The sequence below is a fragment of the Artibeus jamaicensis genome, unplaced genomic scaffold (genome assembly GCF_021234435.1).
Source record: "Artibeus jamaicensis isolate MK-2021 breed Jamaican fruit bat unplaced genomic scaffold, CSHL_Jam_final scaffold_1964, whole genome shotgun sequence".
Classification (NCBI taxonomy): Eukaryota; Metazoa; Chordata; class Mammalia; order Chiroptera; family Phyllostomidae; genus Artibeus; species Artibeus jamaicensis.
Window position 1 is genome coordinate 69,079,091 of NW_026522030.1, and position 23,831 is coordinate 69,102,921.

Genomic DNA, 23,831 nt, shown 5'->3' on the forward strand with positions numbered 1-23,831 from the left:
TCCACTGCCACCGCTGCCTGTCCATGGCACATGGCTTCTCTGCCCTGTCTCCGAGGCTCCATCCCTCCTACCCATCAGGAGGAATGTGGCTTTTTAAAATTCTTGGTTGTCAGACTTCCATACAGCTCAATTTTCTGACAGTCCTGGGTATTATTTGTTTTTGAACCCTGGCTAGTGTAGCTCAGTGGATTGAGCCCAGGTCTTCGAACCAGAGGATCGTAGTTCAATTCCCAGTCAGGGCACATGCCTGGGTTGCAGGCCAGTTCCCTGAAGGCCAGTTCCCAGCAGGGGGCGCACTAGAGGCAACCATACATTGATGTTTCTCTCCCTCTCTCCTTCCCCTCTAAAGATAAATAAAATCAAAATAAATTTTTTATATTAAATTTTATTTAGTTACTTTTCAAGTACATTTTTTTTATCTATTTCTCCCATTCCCCCCCCCCCCGTCCTCATCTCTGTGTTTTTCATACTTGTTCCTCAAAATCCCTCCCCCTTTTTCCCCTTAAGTTCCCTTCCCTCTCCCCTCTGGTCGCTGCTCACTTGTTCTCTATTTCAGTGTCTTTGTTATTATTCTGTTTGCTTGTTTATTTTATTCTTTAGCTTCCTGTCAAAGGTGAGATCATATGGTATTTGTCCTTCAATGCCTGGCCTATTTCACTCAGCATAATGCTTTCCAGTTCCATCCATGTTGTTGCAAAGGGTAGTAGCTCCTTCTTTCTCTCTGCTGCATAGAATTCCATTGTGTATATGTACCACAATTTTTTGATCCATTCGTTTACTGATGGGCACCTAGGTTGCTTCCAACTCTATTGTAAATTGTGCTGCTATTGTAAATTGTGCTGCTATGAACATTGTGGTGCATAGGTTCTTTGAAATTGATGTTTTAGGATTCTTGGGGTATAATCCTAGCAGTGGAATTGCTGGGTCAAAAGGCAGGTCAATTTTTATTTTTCTGAGAAAATTCCATACTGTTTTCCATAATGGTTGTACCAGTCTGCAATCCCACCAACAGTGAACTAAGGTCCCCTTTTCCCCACACCCTCTCCAACATTTGTTGTTTGTTGCTTTGTCTATTATAGCCATCCTGACTGGTGTAAAGTGGTATCTCATTGTGGTTTTAATTTGCATCTCTCTGATAGCTAATGATGTTGAGCATCTCTTCATGTGTCTCTGGATATTCTGTATGTCCTCTTTAGAGAAGTGTCTGTTCAAGTCCTTTTCCCATTTTTTAATTGGGTTCGATGTCTTCCTAGAGTGGAGTCTTGTAAGTTCTTTGTATATTTTGGAGATTAAACCTTTGTCTGAGGTATCATTGGCAAATATGTTTTCCCATACAGTTGGTTGTCTTTTTAATTTAATACTGTTTTGTTTAGCCATGCAGAAGCTTTTTATTTTGATGAGATCCCATTTGTTTATTCTTTCCTTTATATTCCTTGCTCTAGGGGACATATCCGTAAAAATGTTGCTGCGTGGAATATCTGAGATTTTCTTGCCAATGTTCTCCTCTAGGACTTTAATGGTGTCATGGCTTATATTTAAGTCTTTTATCCACCTTGAATTTATTTTGGTGTATGGTGTAAGTTGGTGCTCAAGTTTCATTATTTTGCACGTAGCTGTCCAGTTCTCCCAACACCATTTGCTGAAGAGGCTATCTTTACTCCATTTTATGTTACTGCCCCCTTTGTCGAATATTAATTGACTGTAGAGGGTTGGGTTGATTTCTGGGCTCTCTGTTCTGTTCCATTGGTCTATGTGCCTGTTTTTATGCCAGTACCAGGCTGTTTTGATTACAGTGGCTTTGTAATACAGTTTGATATCAGGTATTGTGATCCCTCCTACTTTGTTCTTCTTTCTCAAAAGAGCAGCTGCTATTCGGGCTCGTTTATGATTCCATATAAATTTTTGAAGTGTTTGTTCTATGTCTGTGAAATACGCCATTGGTACTTTAATAGGTATTGCATTGAATCTGTATATTGCTTTGGGTAGTATGGACATTTTGATGATGTTAATTCTTCCAATCCATGAACACGGTATATGTTTCCATTTGTTTGTGTCTTCCCTGATTTCTTTCTTCAGTGCTGTGTAGTTTTCTGCATACAGGTCTTTTACCTCTTTGGTTAGGTTTATTCCCAGATATTTTATTTTTCTTTTTGCTATATCGAATGGGATTTTTTCCTTGATTTCTGCTTCTGCTGATTCATTGTTTGTATACAAAAATGCCTTTGATTTCTGGATATTGACTTTGTATCCTGCTGTTTTGCCAAATTCATTAATTAGTTTGAGCAGTTTTTGGGTAGAGTCTATAGGATTTTCCATGTACACTATCATGTCATCTGCAAACAGTGACAGTTTTGTTTCCTCCTTTCCTATTTGGATGCCTTTTATTTCCTTTTCCTGCCTGATCGCTGTGGCCAAAACTTCTAATACTATATTGAATAGAAGTGGTGAAGGTGGACATCCTTGTCTTGTTCCTGATCTTAGTGGAAAAGCTATTAGTTTTTGCCTATTGAGTATGATATTGGCTGTAGGTCTCTCATAAATGGCCTTTATTATATTGAGGAATGTTCCCTCTATTCCCATTTTGCTGAGTGTTTTTATCATAAATGGGTGTTGTACCTTATCGAAAGCTTTTTCTGCATCTATTGATATGATCATGTGGTTTTTGTCTTTGCTTTTGTTTATGTGATGAATTACATTTACTGTTTTGCGAATGTTGAACCATCCTTGCATCCCTCAGATGAATCCCACTTGGTCATGGTGTATAATCTTTTGGATATATTGTTGGATGCGATTTGCCAATATTTTGTTGAGGATTTTAGTGTCTATGTTCATCAGCGATATTGGCCTGAAGTTTTCTTTCTTTGTTGTATCTCTATCTGGTTTTGGAATTAGGATGATGCTGGCTTCATAAAAGGAGTTTGGGAGTTTTCCATCCTTTTGGATTTTTTGGAATAGTCTGTGAAGAATGGGGGTTAGCTCTTCCTTAAATGCTTTGTAGAATTCTCCTGTGAATCCATCTGGTCCGGGGCTTTTGTGTGACGGGAGTTTTTTTATTACTGCTTCAATTTCTTTTGCTGTTATTGGTCTATTCAGGTGTTCTACTTCTTTTTCATTGAGTTTTGGGAGATTATATTTTTCTAGAAATGTGTCCATTTCCCAAAATAAATTTTTAAAGGACCTGAATAAATGCAGATATGTACCATATTCATAGAGAATTCTCATTATTCTAACAATGTCAGTTGTTCCTAAATTGATCTGCAAATTCGTAACAGAGTTTTTACAGACTTTTTCTGTAAAGCAACTTCATTCTGTATAGCAACTTCGTCCTTCTTTCTGTACAGCGACATGAGATGCTGGTTCTAAAATTTATATACAAGAACAACAGGTCAAGAGAAGCAAGACATTCCTAAAGAAGAACAAGAGGCATGAAATGGCTTGTTCTATGAGATATCAAAATGCAAAATAAGCCCACAGCAACTAATATGGTGTGGAATTGGCAGGATATGTCTATAAATTCATTAAGTGGAACGGAAAGCCCAGAAACAGATATACACAGAGACAGATGCTTAGAATATGATCAAGTCCATGCTGTAGATAACTGGAGAAAGAATGGAGTATTAATAAATAAATGGTGCTGGATTATTCGATTATCCATAGGAAAACATATATATATATATATTAGTGCAATATATGTAAGCCACTGCTTTTTAAATCAATATTATTTGCAGTCAAGTCTAATTCTCTTTGATAGAGATTCCTAACTCACACCAAACACCAAAAGAATTAACTCCAAAAAAAATTAAAGACCTTATTGTGAAAAACAAAACATTTATACTTTTATTTCCTATAAGAGAATATCTTTATGAAACTGGAGTAGGAGAGAAGTTCTTAAATAAGATTTTAAAGAAAACAAAAACCCTTGGTAATGGGAAAATACAACAAAAGTTAATTAAATAAAAATGAAAAAATAAATGAAAGGATTGCAAATCTTTTAAAAAAGAAAAGAAAAATCTTAAATGAAAATATTCAGACATCTAATCAAACCAAACTCTTCTATTTATCAGTGGACAGCAAAACAGGGGAAAATGAGTTGAGAAAAGACATTCAGTGAAGCACTGGCTGGTGTGGCTCATTGAACTGAGCACCAGCCTAAGAACAGAAAGGTTGCAAATTCGATTCCCAGTCAGGGCACATGCCTGGGTTACAGGCGAGGTCCCCCGTTGAGGGAGTGGAAGAGCCAACTGATCAATGTTTGTCTCACATACATTGATGTTTCTCTCCCTTCATTCCCTTCTTTCGAAAAATAAATGAATAGCCCTGGATGGTGTGGCTCAGTGGATTGAGTGCCAGCCTGCCAGCCTGCCAGCCAAAATTTTGGTGGTGTGATCCCCACTCAGGGCATATGACTAGGTTGCAGGCCAGTTCCCTGGTTGGGCACATCCCTCACACATCGATGTTTCCCTCCCTCCCTTCTCTTTCTAGAAAAAATAAGTAAATCTAAAAAAAGTTATTTAAAAATTCTTATATAAATAAATAAAATCTATATCTTAACATTAAAAAATATATGCAATGCACATAGCAACAAAAAAGATTAATACCAAGAATGTATCATAACTTCTACAACTAAATTTTTAAACAAGATAATCAGCACAATAGGATATGGACAGAAAACATCAACTATTACAAACCTAGAGGGCACAACGCAAAAACCACCCTTACTTCCGAGACCAGCCGCCAGTGCAGGAGTTTCCCAAAACCACACTCAGGTTTGATGATAATTCTCTAAAAGGATTCACAGAACTCACTGGAAGCTGTTGTGCTCACAGTTACAGTTTATCACAGGGAAAGGATTAAAATCAACAGGCCTTCAAGATCTTTAAAAGACTAAAATGTATATATCTGGAATTAATAGGAAAATACTAAATGTAAACTGTAACTGAAAAATAAAATGTTTTGAAAAGGAAAGAAAGAGTGACCTATTGAGTCAAACAAACAAACAAATAAACAAACATTAAAATGAGCCAGGGAAACAAAAGCACATAAGGCAGTCCCCAAAAGGACCACATGCAGAGCTCGAGGTTGGAATCAGGACAGCACTGTTTCCCCAGCATCGATGGTTATGCGTGGAATGTTGCCAGCTAAGGAAGCTCATCCAAACCCTGGTCTCCAGCGTCTTTGCTAAGGGCTCCATGGTTGACTGCCCATGTGGCTGACTTCAGGCGGCAGCTGTCGGAGGCTGAGGTGATACCAAACTCAAATGATAACTCAAAACTACTACCACAGATGGCACCGTCAATCACATCACTAGTCTATCAGGCAAACAAAGACACTCCCCCTAGCAGGGCGACATTCCAGGGGTTTAGAGATTACCCATGAAGAGCTGATGGCAAAGGCCAGACCTCTTTTGGGGACAGATCACATTCTTTACTACATAACCACAAATTCATAAGGAAAAAAACCTTGTAAATGGCTTATAAACATATGAGGACATGCTTAACCTCAGTAGTAATTAAGACCTTGCAAAACTAAAACCACGATGAGATGTTATTTTATTATACTCAGGAATTTCGCAAAATATAAAAAGTATGACAACAACTTTTGAGGATACAGAGCAGCGATTTTCAACTGGTGTCCTATGGCAGGCACACTGACATGCCCCAAGAAATTTCAAAATGTGCAATATCTGACTATTTATTTATACAGGGGCACTGACCTCTTTTCCCTTAGACTGTCAAATTAAAAAGTGACAGCCAACAGAATAGCCATCTGGGGCAAGTCAATCAAAATTATACCTATTTTTTCTCAGATTGACAAAAAATATATTTTTTGGTGTGTCACCAAATTTTAGTAATTAGCTTGTGTGTGCCATGAGGTGAAAAAGGGTGCAAATCACTGATCTAGTCATGGGTATTCTCATACACTCATGGTGAGAGCATCATATTTTTTTCACTCCACGAATTTGTGTGTCATCCTTGCACAAGGGCCATACTAATCCTCTCTCTATCGTTCTAATTTTATTATATGTGCTGCCAAAGCAAGCACTAACTTTTTAAATTGAGATATGTGGAAGGAAAAGGGGGTCTATGGAAAGTAACCTCACAGGGTAATCTGATCATAAATTCACCAGTGGGTGGGTTTTGGAGGGTAGACATGCCCCAGGCCTATAATTTTTTAGTAAAAGGTTTGTCTTTGCATTAAGCAAGCCCTCTTCATTGTTTTTGATCTAGGTTAATTAATATACCTTTGAAATAAGTGTAAGAAAGCAGATAATCCTTCTCTAAAAGGATTCCCTTAAGAAAGCAGATAATCTTGTTAACGACCCTGTAATTCAAGACCTGCTGCTGCAAAAGTGTTCTCCAGAGCATTTGAGATCTTGCTGCCTGGCATGTTGTCAATTTAGATCAAATAAACTCGTACAAAAATGCTCTACAGGTTTGGACATTTCTCATGTTGACAGCTGTAACTGACATGTAACATTACATTAGTTTCAGATGGACAACATAATAATTTTATAAATGTATATATTACAAAATGATCACCACAAGAAGTAATTAAACATCCATCACCACATATAGTCCCAATTTTTTTTCCTGTGATGAGAACTTTAAAGATTTGCTGTCTTAGCAACTTTCAAAGATGCAGTAGAGTATTATTGACCAGTTAGTTGCTGTGGGGGTTCATATGAGCCACCCCAGTATGTGCACATGTGGTGTGGGGGCTGTTCTGAGCTAAAGGCAACTTCAGCCAGGAGCTCAAGAGAAAGTTAGGCCCTTTCCTTAACAACCTAGAAGAATTGGAATTAGGGGCCTTGCCCATAAGAGATGATCAGAGATAACCTCTTTTGACTTATCTGTAAGGCATGAAAACTATTTACTAAATATCTGCTTTTTTTAATCATCCTGCAATGATACTTCAAAGCTCCCAAGGCAACGTCCTTCATCCCTCGCTCAGGATGTCTTAGGATGTGTTACATACCCCAATACCTTTCTGTTTTGAACCTGTAGTGCTGTGGAGTCTGATTCTCTAATGGATGCAGAGTCCTCATACATACGTATTAAATTTGGTAATTTTCACTTGCTAAACTCTTTCATGTCTATTTAATTATTATTAGACCAGCCAAAGAATTTTGAGGATAGAGGAAAGTTTCTTTCTTCTCCACATCACCATGCTATAATTACATTGCCGTGATTTCTGTTTTTCTCTTTCTTCATTGATTGATTCTAGACAGAGAGGGAGGGAGGAAGTGAGAGAGAAGCACCAACACGCTGTTCCACTCATCCATCCATCCATGCACTCATTGGTGGACTCTTGCGTGTGCCCTGGCAGGGGATGGAACCCAAAGCTGGGGCACATTGGAACAACACTCCAATCAACTGAGCCACCCAGCCAGGGCTGAATTCTTTATTTTACAGGTGGCAAACACAAGGCCCACAGGTCAAATCTGGCCCGCTACCCTGTTTCTACCCAGTGGCAGTGCTTAACTGTTAAGGAGTAGTTGCATTTATACAGTCCTAAAATTACATTCGGCCCTTTGGAGGCAACTGCAAGGCTGATGTGGCCCCTGGTGAAAATGAGTTTGACACCCCTGCTTTATTTTGTAACTGGGTGCTAGTATTTTTTTACCACCTTCACCTATTCACCCCAATCCCACCCATCTTCTAGCAACCACCAATCTATTCTCTGAATCTCTGAGTTCTATTTTTTTTCTTTACTGTTCACATATAAGCGAAGTCAGAGTATTTACCTTTCTTGTTCTGATTTATTAACTTAGCACAATGACCCCAAGTTCCAGCCATTCTGTCTTAAATGGCCATATTTTTTTTTAATTAAATAAATTTATTTATTTTTTTGAATTGTTTATGCTGTTACAGTTGTTCTATTCCCCCCTTCATTCCCCTCCACCCTGCCCCCCCAATCCCCCCATTACCCCCCCTTTAGCTTATGTCCATGTGTCTCAAGTCCTTTAGGTTCTGTATTTCCCATACTATTCTTGCCCCCCCATCTATTTTCTATCTACTGTCTATGCTACTTGTTTTCTGTACCTTCTCTCCCCGTCTTCTCCTCCCACTCCCCTGTTGCTAACCCTACTTGAGATCTTCATTTCTATGTTTCCACTCCTAATCTAGCTGTCCTTTTAGTTTGCTTTCGTTTTAGGTGTGGTTGTTGATAACTGTGAGCTTGTTGTCCTTTCACTGTTCATGTTTCTTTAACTTCTTTTTCTTAGATAAGTCCCTTTAACATTTCATATAATAAGGGCTTGGTGATGATGAACTCCTTGAATTTGGTCTTATCTGAGAAGCACCTTATCTGTCCTTCCATTCTAAATGAAAGTTTTGCTGGGTAGAGCAATCTTGGTTGTAGGTCTTTAGTTTTCATGGCTTGGAATATTTCTTTCCAGCCCCTTCTTGCCTGTAAGGTCTCTTTTGAGAAATCTGCTGACAGCCTGATGGGGACTCCTTTGTAGGTGATTGTCCCCTTAGCTCTTGCTGCTTCCAGGATTCTCTCCTTCGTTTTAATTTTGGCTAATGTAATTATGATATGCCTTGGTGTGTTCCTTCTTGAGTCCAACTTTTTTGGTACTCTCTGGGCTTCTTGGATTTCTTGGAAGTCTGTTTCCTTTGCCAGATTGGGGAAATTTTCTTTTATTATTTGTTCAAATAGTTTTTCCACTGGTGGTTGTGTCTTTCCCCCTTCTGGTACCCCTATAATTCGGATATTGGAGCGTTTATAGATGTCCTGGAAGTTCCTAAGCTTCTCCTCATTTTTCTGAATTCTTATTTCTTCATTCCTTTCTGATTGATCATTTTTTCTTCCTTCTGGTTCACTCCATTGAGTTGAGTCCCAGTTTTTTTTCATCTCTATGGGTTTCCTGTGGAATTCCATTCATTTCCCTTAATTTAGCCTTCATATGTTTCTCTAATTTGTGGCTATAGTCCACCAGATCTGTGAGGAAGCTGACGACCAGTGTTTTAAACTGTGCGTCTGAGAGTTTTGCTATTTCTTCGTCACTTAGATTTATCTCCGGGACTTTGAGGACCCCCTGCGACATTTTTGGTCTGTTCTGGCCCTTTAAGTGAGAGAAGCGGCGCCTTGGAGTCCCAGGTCGCTGGGTTGTGACGCTGTATGTGGGGGCGTGGTCAGAGCGGGGAAAATGGCGCCGCCGCAGGTCCCCCGCTCACTCCCTCACCCGCGCGTAACCGGGCACCCACAGTCAACTCGCTGCCACCGCCTCCCCACTGACTCCTCCGTAGTCGCTCACCCGGTGGGCTGCTCACTAGGTCCAATCCTGGGTTTGGAACCCGTGCGACTGGATTCGCGCGACTGGATTCCGCGCCCGCGCCCGGGTCGATCAAGTTCTCCTTTGTAACTCCTCACCCGCCGCTGGTTTCGCCCCTTACCGGCCGGGCCGAAGAATTTGTTGTTTGCGGGCTTCCGAAAAGTCGCGCGTCTGGATTCCGCGCCCGCGCCCGGGTCAATCGAGTTCTCCTTTGTAACTCCTCACCCGCCGCCGGTTTCGCCCCTTACCGGCCGGGCCGAAGAATTTGTTGTTTGCGGACTTCCGAAAAGTTCAGTTTTCCGTGTTCTGGTTGTGTTTTCTGATGCTAATATTTAGTTGTCCTTAAACTTGGTTGTGAGAGGAGGCAGGCACATCCACCTTAATCCTCCATCTTGGCGGAAGTCCATATTTCTTTTTTTATGGCTAAATAATATTCAATCGTATATAGCACATCTTCTTTATCAGTTCGCCTATCAGTGGACACTTTGGTTGTTTCCATGTATTGGCTATTGTAAATAATGCTGCAGTGAACACTGGGGTGCAGGTACCTTTTTGAGTTAGTTTTTTTGTTTGTTTGTTTCCTTTGGCTAAATACCCAGAAGTGGAATTGCTGGATCATATGGTAGTTCTATTTTTAATTTTCTGAGGAATTTCCATATTGTTTTTGACAGTGGCTGCACTAATTTACATTCCCACCAACAGTGCCCAATGGTTCCCTTTTCTTCACATCCTTGCCATCTTTTTGACAATAGCCATCCTAACAGGTGTAAGGCAATAGTTCACTGTGGTTTTGATTTGCATTTCCCTGATGATTAATGAGGCTGAGCACCTTTTCACCTACCAGTGAATCATCTGTAGGTCTCTTCTGGAAAAATGTCTATTCAGACCCTCTGCCCATTTTTTAATCATACTGTTTGATGATGAGTTGTATGAGTCCTACACATCTTGGATGTTAATCCCTTTTCAGATACATGATTTGCAAATATTTTCTCCAATTCCTTAGATTGCCTTTTATTTTGTTAATGCTTTCCTTTGCTGCGTGGAAGCTTTCTAGTTTGATGTAGAGTGGACAAATTGGAGAATTTGGAGAATAATTTGTCAATATCTAGTAAAACTGAAAACACGTATGGCTCTGGAGTCAGTATTATATAAACCAGATGAAATGCACAAAAAGTGTCTATAGCAACATTGTTCATCATAGCTATTAATTGGAAACAGCCTAAATGTCCATCACCAGGAGAATGGATGAATTAATTATGTTTAAGTATAAATTGCTTAAGGTACCTACGTATGAGATGTCTGGAAAAAGGCCAGCCATTGTTAATAATAACAAGAACAGTTTGCATGACATCAGTGTAACCTGGCAGCCAAGGAGAGTGGACTGGAATGCGCATGTGTGAACAACGATGACTTCACTGCACTAGTCAGTGAAGGTGGTAGATGCCATTGAGTGAGCATGTGCACTGTGTGGCTGTTGCATTCAACCTGACTGAGCAAGTAGAACAACATATGTACATCAGATTTTGCATTCAGCTTGAACATTCCCTCATGGAAACTACCAGATGATGCAGAAGGCCACAGCTATGGGCAGCTGGGGATTGGCAGCTTCATCAAGACAATACACCTGTTCATGATCACATCTCCTGCAGTTTTTTTTGGTGAAACATCAAACTACCCAGGTGACTTAGTCCCCTACAGCCTAGATTTGGTGCCCTTTGCCTTCTGGCTTTTCCCAAAACTAAAATCACCTGTGAAAGGGAAACGATTTCAGATTCTCGCTGAGGTTTAGGAAAATACAACAGGGCAGCTGATGGCGATTAGAACTCTGTGAGATCTCAAGGTGCTTGCTTTGAAGGAGACTGAGGCATCATTGTCCTATGTACAATGTATCTTCTTCAATAAATGTCTCTATTTTTCTTTTTTTGCTGTTGTGTTTTTTAAAAGATGTTATTTATTTTTAGAGAGAGGGTAAAGGAGGGAGAAAGAGAGGGAGAGAAACATTGATGTGGAAAGATGCCTCTCACTTGTCTCCAACTGAGGACCTGGCCCAAAACTCAGGCATATGCCCTGACTTAAAATGGAACCAGCGACCTTTGGGTTCACAGGCCGACACTAAGTCCACTGAGCCACAACAGCCAGGGCTCTATTTTTCATGTTACATGGCTGGATACTTTCTGAACAGATATATATATATATATACACACGCACCACACTGAATTTTGCTGTGTGTGATGCACACTTTAGTCAAAAATTTGTAAAGATTTTTTATTTATTTATGTTTAGAGGGGAAGGGAAGGAGAGAGGGAGAGAAATACCAATGTGTGGTTGCGCATCCCCTGCTGGGAATTGGCCTGCAACCTAGGAATGTGCCCTGACTGGGAATTGAACCAGGATCCTATGGTTCACAAGCATGCACTCAATCCACTGAGCTACACCAGCCAGGGTTGGTCCAAATTGTTGAGGGAAAAATAAGTATGTGCATTATACATGGGTAGTGCTAATTCTGTATCTATATAAATGTTTTTAATTATTTTATTTATGCTTATGCATTAAAGGTATAACTCTAGAAAGCATAACAATATCTGTATGCAAAATAATACCCTGGAATATGATCATTACTTTTGCTTCTAAATATAAATAAATAAAAATTGAATAAAAAATTAAAACAAAATATTTTTTTTACTGACAGTTTGGGCCAAAAACGTGGGTGCCCATTATACATGGGAGCACATTATACATGGCAATATACAGTGTGTGTGTGTGTGTGTGTGTATAACATAGTCTGTTTTGTTATGTATTAATTGGTTTGTGCCTTACACTACTATCCAATAATTGCCTTTACAGCCTAAATGTTGAAAGAGAAGGCAGTTAATAATTTTACATATATACATGTAAATTATCCCTGCAAAACTAATACATATAGGCTTACTAAGCTCCAGTTCAGTTCCCACCTAGAATGATAACAGGGGACATCTTTCTTCTTCAGGATCTGCCTTATAGATGATATGGCCTGATAATCAAGGGAAGGATATTTTCCAGTGCCTATTATGTGTTAGAATGTGGGACAGTTAAAGGACAGGTAAACCTGACTGGTGTAGCTCAGTGGATTGAGCACCAGCCTGCAAACTAAAGGGTCACTGGTTTGGTTCCCAATCAGGTCTGGGTTGTTGGCCAGGTCCCCAGTAGGGGACACACGAGAGACAACCAGACATTGATGTTTCTCTCTCCCTCTTTACCCCTCTGTCTAAAAATAAATAAATAAAATCTTTAAAAAATCACAAATCTTTTTAAAAATAAAAATAAAAAATAAATAAAGGATAGATAGCCCTGGTGGGTGTGCCTCAGTGGATTGAGCACTGGCCAGGGAACTGAAGGGTCACTGATTGGGTTCCGGGTAAGGGCACATGCCTGGGGTCCAGGCCAGGTCCCCAGCTGGGGCATAAGAGAGCCAACCGGTCAATGTTTCTTTCACACAGTGAAGTTTCTCTCCTTCCTTCTTCCTCCCTTCTGCTCTCTCTAAAAAATAAATAAATAAATAAATAAATATTTAAAGGACAGATAAAGGAGAACTTCTGCCTTCAATCATTCAGAATATATTTGGGGAAGGTAGGAAGAACATCAGGGTAGCTGACAAAATAGGGTAGTAGATAATCGAGAGCCCTCTGCAAGGTGTAGAAACCCTTGAAGAGGACTTGGAGGAAAACGCACTAGACCGAAGTGCTTGAGGGTATGCTCATGATTTAAAAAATTTTTTAAATTACTTATTGATTTTAGAGAGAAGAAGGGAGAGAGATACATTTGTTGTTCCATTTATTTATTTATGCATTCACTGGTAGATTTTTGTATGTGCCCTGAATAGGGATCAAACTGCAACCCTGGCATATTGAAACCACGCTCCAACCAGCTGAGCTACCCTGCCAGGGCTGCACATGAGTTTTTAAAAGTGGCTCCCAAAGACCACAGGTGTAATTAGCTTTATTCACCATGATGAGGTATTTAATCAAAGCTCTTATGGAATTGAAACTTGTTTCTAGAAAATCATTTTAAATATTAAGTCAATCTTCTAACTATGCCATTTTTAAAGAGGTAAGCCCTCAGAATATTTTTAAGGTTTCTTTAGAAATAATTCCAACTCTGTTATTTAACTTCACTCTGAGAACAGCATTTAATCACTCACATTTTCAGATTTTGTCTTCTAGGCCTTAAAAAGCCATAAGTGAGTGTATTTACTGGCTTGATGTAAATAAAGAATAGCCTCATATTTTCAAGCAAGATGCACACAGCTCTCCTAAGCATGACAATCATCTTTCTGCATAAATCAGTATCTTTCTTCTCCTTTTTTTCTAGGCTGAAAGCTCAGATTTTGATATTTTGTTGCTCGTGTCTGTATTTATTGGTAAGCATGAAGGCCTCCTGGGAATTAATTATGAAACTGTTGGATAAAAAGCAAACACTTAAAAAATGCATTGGAAAAAATTATTCATGCATACTGTGAAATTAGGGAAAAAATATGTAGCACCAGAGAAATTCTGGTTGAGAGAGCTGTGACTATGGATAAATAATTTTAGCATCTTTCTGTCTTTTTTAAAAAATAATGTACCCTGTGTCCTAGTATTGAGAAATTATTTGAATATTAACTTAAAATCTATGGGCTTCATTGTAATCACACATATGTCTTTTAGAAAGTCATTCTGTTGGTTTTTTTTAAACGTTTTCCTTATTTATTTTCAGAGAGAGTGGAAGGAAAGGAGAAAGAGAAGGGGAGAAACATCAATGTGTGGTTGCCTTTCATGTGTCCTCTACTGGGGACCTGGCCTGCAAGCTACGCATGTGCCCCACCAGGAATCAAACAAGCAACCCTTTGGTTCACAAGCCCATACTCAATCCACTGAACTACACCAGCCAGGACTGTTGTAAGTTCTTTTTTAGGTCTTTTAAGATAGAAAAGTGAGCCACACACAGGGTATATAATAATATATATGCTTGTATACTATATCTGGATACATGAAATACTGAAAACATTGTTTACCTAAAGGCGGGCAAGTGGATGATTTGGGAACACCAATCAGATGGATTTTTATTTATTTAATTTCATTTTTAAATTAAATTTAATTTTTTTAGAAAAAGGGTAAGGGAGGGAGGAAGGGAGGGCAAGGAGCATCAGTGTGAGAGAGAAACCTTGATTACTGCCTTCTGCACGTGCTCCAGGGGACTGAACCTGTGCCCCAGGCATGTGCCCTGACTGGGGAATTGGACCAGTGACTTTTCAGTTTGTGGGATGATGCCCAACCACTGAGACACACTGGCTGGGGTGAGATGGAGGTGCTTTAATATACATCACTTGGCACTTTTGAATTTTAAAACATGTCCATGTACTATCTAGTTAACAAACAAATGCAGTTATTTTTATAATGAATAATCATCCTAAATTGTCATTGCGCTATAACTGTCTCTGCATTATTAGATTCTAATTGGTTATAGAAGATTCGCATAAAAATGTAGTACAACACAGAACATCAACCTCATTGTTTTATAATCATATTTCTCATGTTATCTTGGATAACATAATTTTGTTTCTCAAAAACTTAGCAAATACGTTCATTCATACTGGTAAGAGGGCAAACAGAGGTTAAAACAAGGAGGTGTTATTTCCTAGCATGTGAGAAGAGTTGAGGAGGAGGTGGTGCCAGGAGCACCACTCAGAGTGCGATTCTGGGGTGGCGAGATAAGACCACGCATCAGTTAATACTTGAATGGCTGTGAAAAAAGAGTAGAATGAGGCCCACAGAAAAACAGTGGTGAGGGCATCCAGGAACAGGCAAGCGTGTGGAGGAAGACAGCACTCCGGGGGCCCTGGGAGCATATGTGTTTGAGCACATGAGGTAGTAAAGGAATCACAGGAGATGTCATAGATGAGACCAGAGCCAAGTCCTGGAGGCCTTGTATGCTTTTTAAATACCGTTCCCCACTGAAAGGCGCTGGGCCTTCCTGGAAAAATAGCTGACTCCTGGGCAGGGCAGGGAAAGGACAAACTAGATCTGGAACACCCTGTGCCAGGAAATAAGAAAGTACTAAAATACTGGTAGGGACATGTCGAAAGGACACAATAGCCAGTATGAGGTGGCCCCCACTAGTCAAATCTGAGATAATCTTAGCATCAAAATAAAAACAGACTGTAAAGAAGTACATCCCACTACAGAACATAAGAAACAAATAATCCATAATTAATCTCATCCACCATACATACATGCATACATGCACACATAGAAGAGGGTCAGCATGCTATTCCCTTGAGAGGGTGGCCAGGCTGTTCTGAGGCGCTCCTCCCTTGAGGGAGTAGCCATGCCGTCCCTTTTCCTCCACAGGACTCGGTAGTCCCTGTGAATTTGTCTCATGTCTCATCCATGACTCCGCGGGCACTGCAAGCAGCTGTCTGCATCAGACTACATATTTGATAACTGTATTGTGGGAATATTAAGTTTCCTGAATTTGACAATGAAATTATGGTTATGTGAGAGAATGCTCCTGTTCTTAGGAGATATAGGTCATGATGTCTGTAACGCACTTCGGGTAGTTCAGATTTTAAAACTTTTCCCTCTAAGTGAAATTTTCCATAGGGCTTTAAAGTTTTCAAACTTTAAAAAAAATGACTTTCATAGAGACATGTAAGATAATCCAGAAGATAAATTCAAGACTTTCCCTAAGCAGGGCTGGAAGCTATTAGAATATTAAAAAAATTTTTTTAAAGAGAGACATCATCTTTTGAATATTTTTTAAAGATTTATTTATTTATTTTTAGAGGATAAGGGAAAGAGAAAAAGAGGGAGAGAAACATCAATGTGTAGTAGCCTCTGGTGTGCCCCCCACTGGGGACATGGCCAGCAACCCAGGTATATGCCCTGACTGAGAATCAAACAAGTGACCCTTTGCTTTGCAGGCTGGCACTCAATCCACTGAGCCATACCAGCCAGGGCTAAATTTTTATTTATTTCTGAGAGAGAAAGAGAGAGAGAGAGAGAGACACACACACACACACACACACACACACACACACACACAATGCACTTCTTCATGTATTCATTGGTTGATTCTTGCATGTGTCCCGACCAGATTGAACTGGCATTGGGAATTGATGCTCCAGTCAACTGAGCTGGCCAGCCAGGGCCCTGTTAGAACATTTTAATTCATAAAATGATTTGATGAGATGTGCCATCTTGACAATTTATTAGGGACAAGATGGTCCATGGTCCATGCTGGCCACAGGACAAGAGTAATACCCAACGTTTTTACTTGGATTTTCAAAATACATTTTAATGTTATTTTGGCAGCCAGATCTAACTCAGAAATGTAAGTTTTCTTTATATATAATATTTAATAGTGCACAAAGTAAAATAATACATTAAACATAAAAATGTAACTGCTTTTCTTTTTATATTGTTAAATGACAATCCACTTCTGCAGATAATTTCTAGAAGTAAATTGCCTACAGTGTGCACCATTTCAGCCTTGTGGTTTTGTCTTTTGCATAGCCCCTAACTTGGGATAAAATAATTCACTACTGACTTGAATCTGCATTTAAAAATAGAAAGAGGAAATTAATGAAGATTACAACTTAATCTGCCCATTTTGTGGACTAGTGTCACTGAAGAGTGAAAAAAATCATAAACAGTGAAAACTTTCCAGCATTAAAAATTTAAAACTCTGGATCTGTGCATATTACTTTTTCCTGTCCTCTACTTCTATGGAAAATGGTGGATGAGAATGTAGAACCAAGACTGGGCTAGGACATCCTCATTGGTGGGAAAACTCGAAATAAAAAAGACAAAAAAAAAAATTTACGCAATATATTGAAACTGGTAGCCAGCTCTCTTCCAAAACCAGAAAAGTCTTTGCAGGGAATTTTCTTCCCAGCCATAATAGGAGATGAAGGATATGCTTTTACACTTCTACAACTATAGAAGTGACTTGAAATTTATTCCTTTAATTTACTTCTAACATTGTGGATAGTCTTGTCCTACGACAATTGGAAAGAAAAATGTATGTCGTGAAGGTGAAGGAGGTTATTAGCTACTTCAGATGGCTTGATTATCTCTGTTGATTACTACCCGGCGCCCAGACACTCTGTCCTACAACCACCAAGCCCCAGTGGGCGGAGGGCTGGGGTTGGGGGGGCGGAGAGGTTGGCCCAGCAGGAAGATGTGGCCTGGCCAAAAGGCAGGGATAACTCGGGGCTGCAGAAAATTCTGCAGAGCCCAAGAGAGAACAGCCAAGTCCTGTCTGAAGAAGCGGACCAAGACGCCAGCCAACAGAGCTCATCCAACCCAGTCAGGGTGAGAGAGGGGGAGGGAAATTCGGAAGATGAGGTGTGCTGTGAAAGGGGTGTCAGTGGCAATGGAGAGCGGCAAGCAGGGGAAGGGAGGGGGGATAGTTTGGAGTAGCAGGGGGGAATTCTGCATAAGGGTCTGACATCGAGAGCCATGCTTATCTTTGAGTGAATGGTGTTTTTAAAAGGCCCACTGACAGAATAACACTGAATGTAAACTGCTGCTGAAAAATAATTGAAAAAATAAAAAAGGCCCATCGATTCTCTATCTTGTTTTGGGTGGTGGTTGCACAGGTATATATAATTTTAAAACTCATTTATACTTTTGAACTAATATCTAAGATTACAGTTTTTATTGTTTGTTAATTATCTTTGATTTTTAAAAAGCCCATTGAAAGTAGATACAGCAGGAAATTTCTGTAGCTTAAATTACAATTTTACCATACCCCCAGAGCTTACTTTGAACACAGGTGTAATAAATCTTCTCAAGGCCTCCTTTACACTTGTAAAAATGAGGAGATGAGAGACTGCATGCCAAAAATCTGGACTGAAATAAAGAGGAGAGTTTATTTCACAGTGTAGTTGGGCCTTAGTGTGTATAAAAGGGCCCCAGAGGTAGCAGATTCTGCTTTCTGGTCAGACTGGAATAGGTCTGATTTCTTTTGTACCAGTAGGCCTTTGGGCATCATGAGAAACCAGGAAAAAACCCTGAAATTATTCCGAACAATAATTTAAAATACTATCTCCCTGGTGAACAAAAGGAGCTGAGAACTCTCTATGTAACGGAAAAAAGTCTGCATTTCTTAGTATGGATATAGGCTGTACCTTCAAGTAACAATGGTGGGGTATGAGAACAATGCACAAGATAAAGAGCAGCTCTGTTTACCAGGAATGTTCAAATCAAAATTATATTGGAGGAAAAAGAAACCCCATTCACAATTGCAGCAAAATCATGTAATACCTCATAATAAGCCTATGGTGGTTTACTTACTGAAGGATAGAGAAAGGACTTAAAGAAGTGGAAATATAAACCTTTTCCTTTAAATAAATAAATTCAATATTTTAAGAAATTCCTATTAGAGTCCAGCCAAGATGGAGGAGTAGGTACACATGTGATCATAACTAACATCAAAACTAAACACAGCCAGAACTGCCAGGAAATCAAACTGTATGGAAGTCAGACAACCAAGGATTTAAAGAAGAAACATTTACCCAGACGGGTGGGAGGGGCGGAGACAGGGAGTGGGGGTGGAGAGGACGCAGCGTGGTGGCAGCGAGGCAGTGGCAGGTGGTGGAACTGGTGGTCCCACAGTCATATGTGGTAGATAAGAACTGGGAGGGACACCTGAGCAGTGAGTGGTCCCAGCCCCAGGATAAACCATGCAGCCCAGGGTTCCAGTACTGGGAAGATAAAGCCTAATAATTTCTGGATGTAAAAACCAGTGAAGGCTGGAGGGGCAGAAGAAACTGCTGGTCTCTCAGGAGAGTCCATTTAAAGGACCCCCATGATCCTAGAATGTACACAAACCCACCCACTCTGGGATTCAGCACCAGGGCAGTCAAATACCAGAAGTGGGGGAAGCGAATAGAAATGGGCTGAGGGCCAAGCAAGCAGCACTGTTCTCTCTCTGACCCCTCCCCCACATACAGTGCCACAAAGTGGCTAAGTGGGTTGCCCAGCCCTGGCAAATACCTAAGGCTCTGCCCCTTACAAAGTAACAGGTATGCCAAGATTGGAAGTCAAAGCAGCTCTATTTAATACACAGAAACACAGGGAGGCTGCCTCATTGAGGAGGCAAAGAAATATGGCCCAAGTGAAAGAACAGAAGAAAACTCCGGAAAAAGAACTAAGCAAAATGGAGATGGCCAACCTAGCAGATGCAGAGTTCAAAACACCAGTGATAAGGACGCTCAGGGAACTCACTGAGTATGGCAAACGTGTAATAGAAGATATGAAGGCTACGGTAAGTGAAATAAAGAAAAATCCAGCCCCAGCTTGTATGATTCTGTGGACTGAGCACTGGCCTGTGAGCCAGAGGGTTGCTGGTTTGGTTCCCGGTCTAGGGAACGTGCCTGGGTTGTGGGCCGGGACCCCCACAGGGGGCGCAAGAAGCAACTACACATTGATGTTTCTCTCTTTCTCCCACCTTTCCCCTCTGTCTAAAAAAAAAAAAAAAAAAAAAAAACTTAAAGGAAAAAAATCCACAGGGAACCAACAGAGAAGGGAAGGAAGCCAGGGTTCAAATCAACAATTTGGAGCATAAGGAAGAAATAAACAGCCAGTGCAGAAAGAATTCAAACAAAACAAAACAAAAAAATGAGGAGAGAATAAGAAGACTCTCGGACATCTCTAAACATGCCAACATCCAAATCATAGGGATGCCAGAAGGAAAAGAGGAAGAGCAACAAATTAAAAACTTACTTGAAAAAATAATGAAAGAAAACTTCCCTAATTTGGAAAAGGAAATAGATATACAAGTCTAGGAAGCACAGAGATTCCCAAACAAAATGGACCCAAAGAGGACCACACCAAGACATATCATAATTAATATGGCAAAGATTAAAAATAAAGAGAGAATCTTAAAAGCAGCAAGAGAAGAAAGTCACCTACAAAGTAGTTCCCATAGGTCTATCCGCCGATTTCTCCAAAGAAACCTTAAGGCAAGAAGGGGCTGACAAGAAGTACTGAAAGTGATGAAAAGCAAGGACCTGCCAGCAAGACTACTCTATCTAGCAAAGCTGTCATTTAGAATGGAAGGGCAGATAAAGTGCTTCCCAAACAAGGTAAAGCTAAAGGAATATATCATCACCAAGCCCTTATTATACAAAATATTAAAGGGACTTATTTTAAAAAAAGATCAGACTTCTGACCAAGATGTGTGCATAGATAGACACACTGTGCCTCCTCGCACAACCAAAATTAAGGCCAACAAAAACTCAGAAACAAAAACAACCAGATCTGACAGAAAATTGAACTGTATAGTAGTCCGACAACCATTCATCCAGCCTAGTAAGAGGGGTGGAGTCAGCGGCCGGGGAGAGGTGGCCAGGAAAAAGTGGTGGTTGGCAGACCCCGGGCATGGGGTGGCAATGGGCAGGCACAGTGAGGTGTGCAAGGCCACTGGCTGACCGTGGTCACATATTCGTATGCAGATAAACCAGGCGAAAATATGCAGTGAGACACACCACACAACCCAGGGCCCCAGGGCCAGGAAATAAAGCCTAAAAGCACTGATTGAAAAAACTTGTGGGGGTTGAGGTGACAGAAGAAGAAACTCCCAGCCTCACAGGAGAGTTTGTTGGAGAGACTCACAGGGTCCTAAAACGAACACAAGCACACCCACCTGGGAACCAGCACCAGAAGGACACAATTTGCTTGTGGGAAGCAGCCGAAGGGACTGAAATACGAGAGTGGAGCAAGCGCCATTGCTCCCTCTCTGACCCCGCCCCCACATACAACGTCACAACCCAGCCACTGGGTTGCCCAGCCCTGGTGAACACCAAAGGCTCTGCCCCTCAGTAAATGTAACTCGTGCAACCAGACCCCCCCCAAAATGGCTTAAACTGAAGAACAGATCAAAGCCCTAGAGCCAATACTTTTAAGTGACCAAGAAATAGTCAACCTATTAGATGCACAGTTCAAAACACTGGTGATCAGGATGCTCACAGAACTGGTTGATTTTAGTCACAAATTAGAGGAACAAATGAAGGCTAAACTAATTGAAATGAAGGGAAATGCAGAGAAAACCAATACTGATGGAAAGGAAACTGGGACTCAAATCAATGAAGTGGACCAGAAGGAAGAAAGAAACAACCAAACAGAAAAGAATGAAGAAACAAGAATTAAAAACAAATGAGAAGAGGCTTAGGAACCTTCAGGACATCTTTAAACATTCCAGCATTTGAATTACAGGGGTACCGGAAGGGGAAGAGGAAGAGACACGAGTGGAAAACTCATTTGAACAAATAATAAAGGAGAACTTCCCCAATCTGGCAAAGGAAATAGACTTCCAGGAAGACCAGGAAGCTCAGAGAGTCCCAAAGAAGGTGGACCCAAGGAGGAACACACCAAGGCACATCAGCATTACATTAGCCAAGATTAAAATGGAGAGAATTCTAGAAGAAGCAAGAGCTAAGGGGACAGTCACCTACAAAGGAGTTCCCATCAGACTGTCAGTGGATTTCTCAAAAGAGACCTTATAGGCAAGAAGGGGCTGGAAAGAAGTATTCCAAGTCATGAGAGACAAGGACCTACATCCAAGATTACTGTATCCAGCAAAGCTTTCATTTAGAATGGAAGGGCAGTTAAAGTGCTTTTCTGATAAGGTCAAGTTGAAGGAGTTCATCATCACCAAGCCCTTATTATATGAAATGTTAAAGGGACTTAGCTAAGATAAAGAAGATAAAAAATATGAACAGTAAAAAGACGGCAAACTCACAGATATTAAAAACCATATCTAAACAAAAAGCAAACTAAGCAAATAACTAGAACAGGAACAGAACCACAGAAATGGAGATCGCATGGAGGATTAGCAACCTCCCAGCGGAGTGGGAGGAGGAAAGAGGGGGGAGAAGGTACAGAGAATAAGGAGCATAGACAGTAGGTAGAAAACAGACAGGGGGAGGGCAAGAATAGTATGGGAAATGTAGAAGCTAAAGAACTTATGACACATGGACATGAACTAAAGGGGAGGAATGTGGGTGGGAGGGGAGTGCAGGGTGGAGGGGAGTGAAGGGGAGGAAATGGGACAACTGTAATAACATAATCAATAAAATAGATTTAAAAAAGAAAAAGATCAAAACTATGATTATTAAAATAACAGCCAAGTCAGAACTATCAACAACTGAATCTAAAAAACAAAAAGAAAATCAAACTAAGCAAAAAACTGGAACAAGAACAGAATCATAGGTATGGAGATATTTGGAAAGTTAATAGCTGGGAGGGGATGGGAGAGAATGGAGGATAAGGTGCAGGGATTAAGAAGCATAAATGGTAGGTACAAAATAGACAGGGGAAGGTTCAGAATAATATAGGAAGTGGAGAAGCCAAAGAACCTGTATGCACAACTCACGGACATGAACTCAGGGAGTTTATTGCTGGAGAGAAGCAGGGTTCAGGGTGGAGGGGGGCAAAGGGGAAACATTGGGACAAGTATAATAGCATAATCAATAAAATATACTTAAAAGAAGAAATTCCTACTAGACAATTCAATATTGTAAATATATAAATTTTCTCAAGTTAATCTAGAAATGAAATGCTATGCCAGGTGAAATCATAGTAAAAAATTTTAAATATGTGAGAATATAGAGAAACATTGGTCATGATATCAGAAAAATTTCAAACACAGGAAAAAACAGGGCAATGAAAAAACAACAAACTATTACCTGGATTCAATAATTCTGTTTGTTGTTTAGAACATTTTATTTCTTTATCTTTAGAGAGGGAGGTATGGGAAGGAGAGAGGGAAAGAAACACCAATGTGTGGTTGCCTCTTATGTGCCCCTCACTGGGGACCCTACCTGCAACCTAGGCATGTGCCCTGACTGGGAATCAAACCAGAGACCCCTTGGCTCACAGGCCAGCCTGCACTCATTCCACTGAGCCACACCAGCCAGTGCTTTCAGATTTTATGACTCCCTATATTTTTTTGTGCCATCGGGGTTTCCTCTAGCTCAGTATGCAGCAATATCCTTTTCATACTCCTCCTTCAGCTTAGCAGCCTTCTTTTCATCAGGCTGCTTGTCACCTGCAGCAGTGTGACTCCACATCTGTCTCAGCTTCCTTGCCACATCACCAAGGAATAGGCCAGGATGCTCTCCTTTGATTTGTGGGTGATACTCAGAACAAAACGAGACAAAGCCTGAAGGAGTCCTCTTGGGTGCACTGGGATCCTTGAACTTCCTTTTCGTTTCCTCTTTAGGAGAAATGTAAGTTTTCATTTCCTTTTCACACCGGGTCTTATTGGCTTGAGCCACATCTCCCAATTTTCCTTTCTCTTTAGCAGACACAGTCTTCTACCTCTCTGAGACCTTCTTAGAAAGCTCTGAAAAGTTGGCTGAAGCATCTTGAGTGCTTCTTGTGTTCCTTCTGGCAAGTTTGCATGAAGAAAACATATGATAACATTTTGCCTCTCAGCTTCTTAGGATATCCTTTGCCCATGTTTAATTACTTTTCCTCAGTGAGCACAGAGTTGCCCAGAGCCCTTCCAGCTCACACTTGCCCTGGGCTGT

The 23,831-nt window shown here is 40.4% G+C and overlaps 1 non-coding gene and 1 pseudogene across 1 annotated transcript; both read right to left on the reverse strand.

The window, feature by feature from the left end:
• Positions 1 to 5,935: 5,935 nt before the first annotated feature.
• Positions 5,936 to 6,042, reverse strand: LOC119053808 (U6 spliceosomal RNA). The gene has a single exon (XR_005083379.2). It is a non-coding gene; the product is annotated as a U6 spliceosomal RNA (small nuclear RNA).
• A 17,186-nt stretch (positions 6,043 to 23,228) lies between these two features.
• On the reverse strand, positions 23,229 to 23,760 carry LOC119053802 (high mobility group protein B1-like; annotated as a pseudogene).
• Between the last annotated feature and the right edge of the window lie 71 nt (positions 23,761 to 23,831).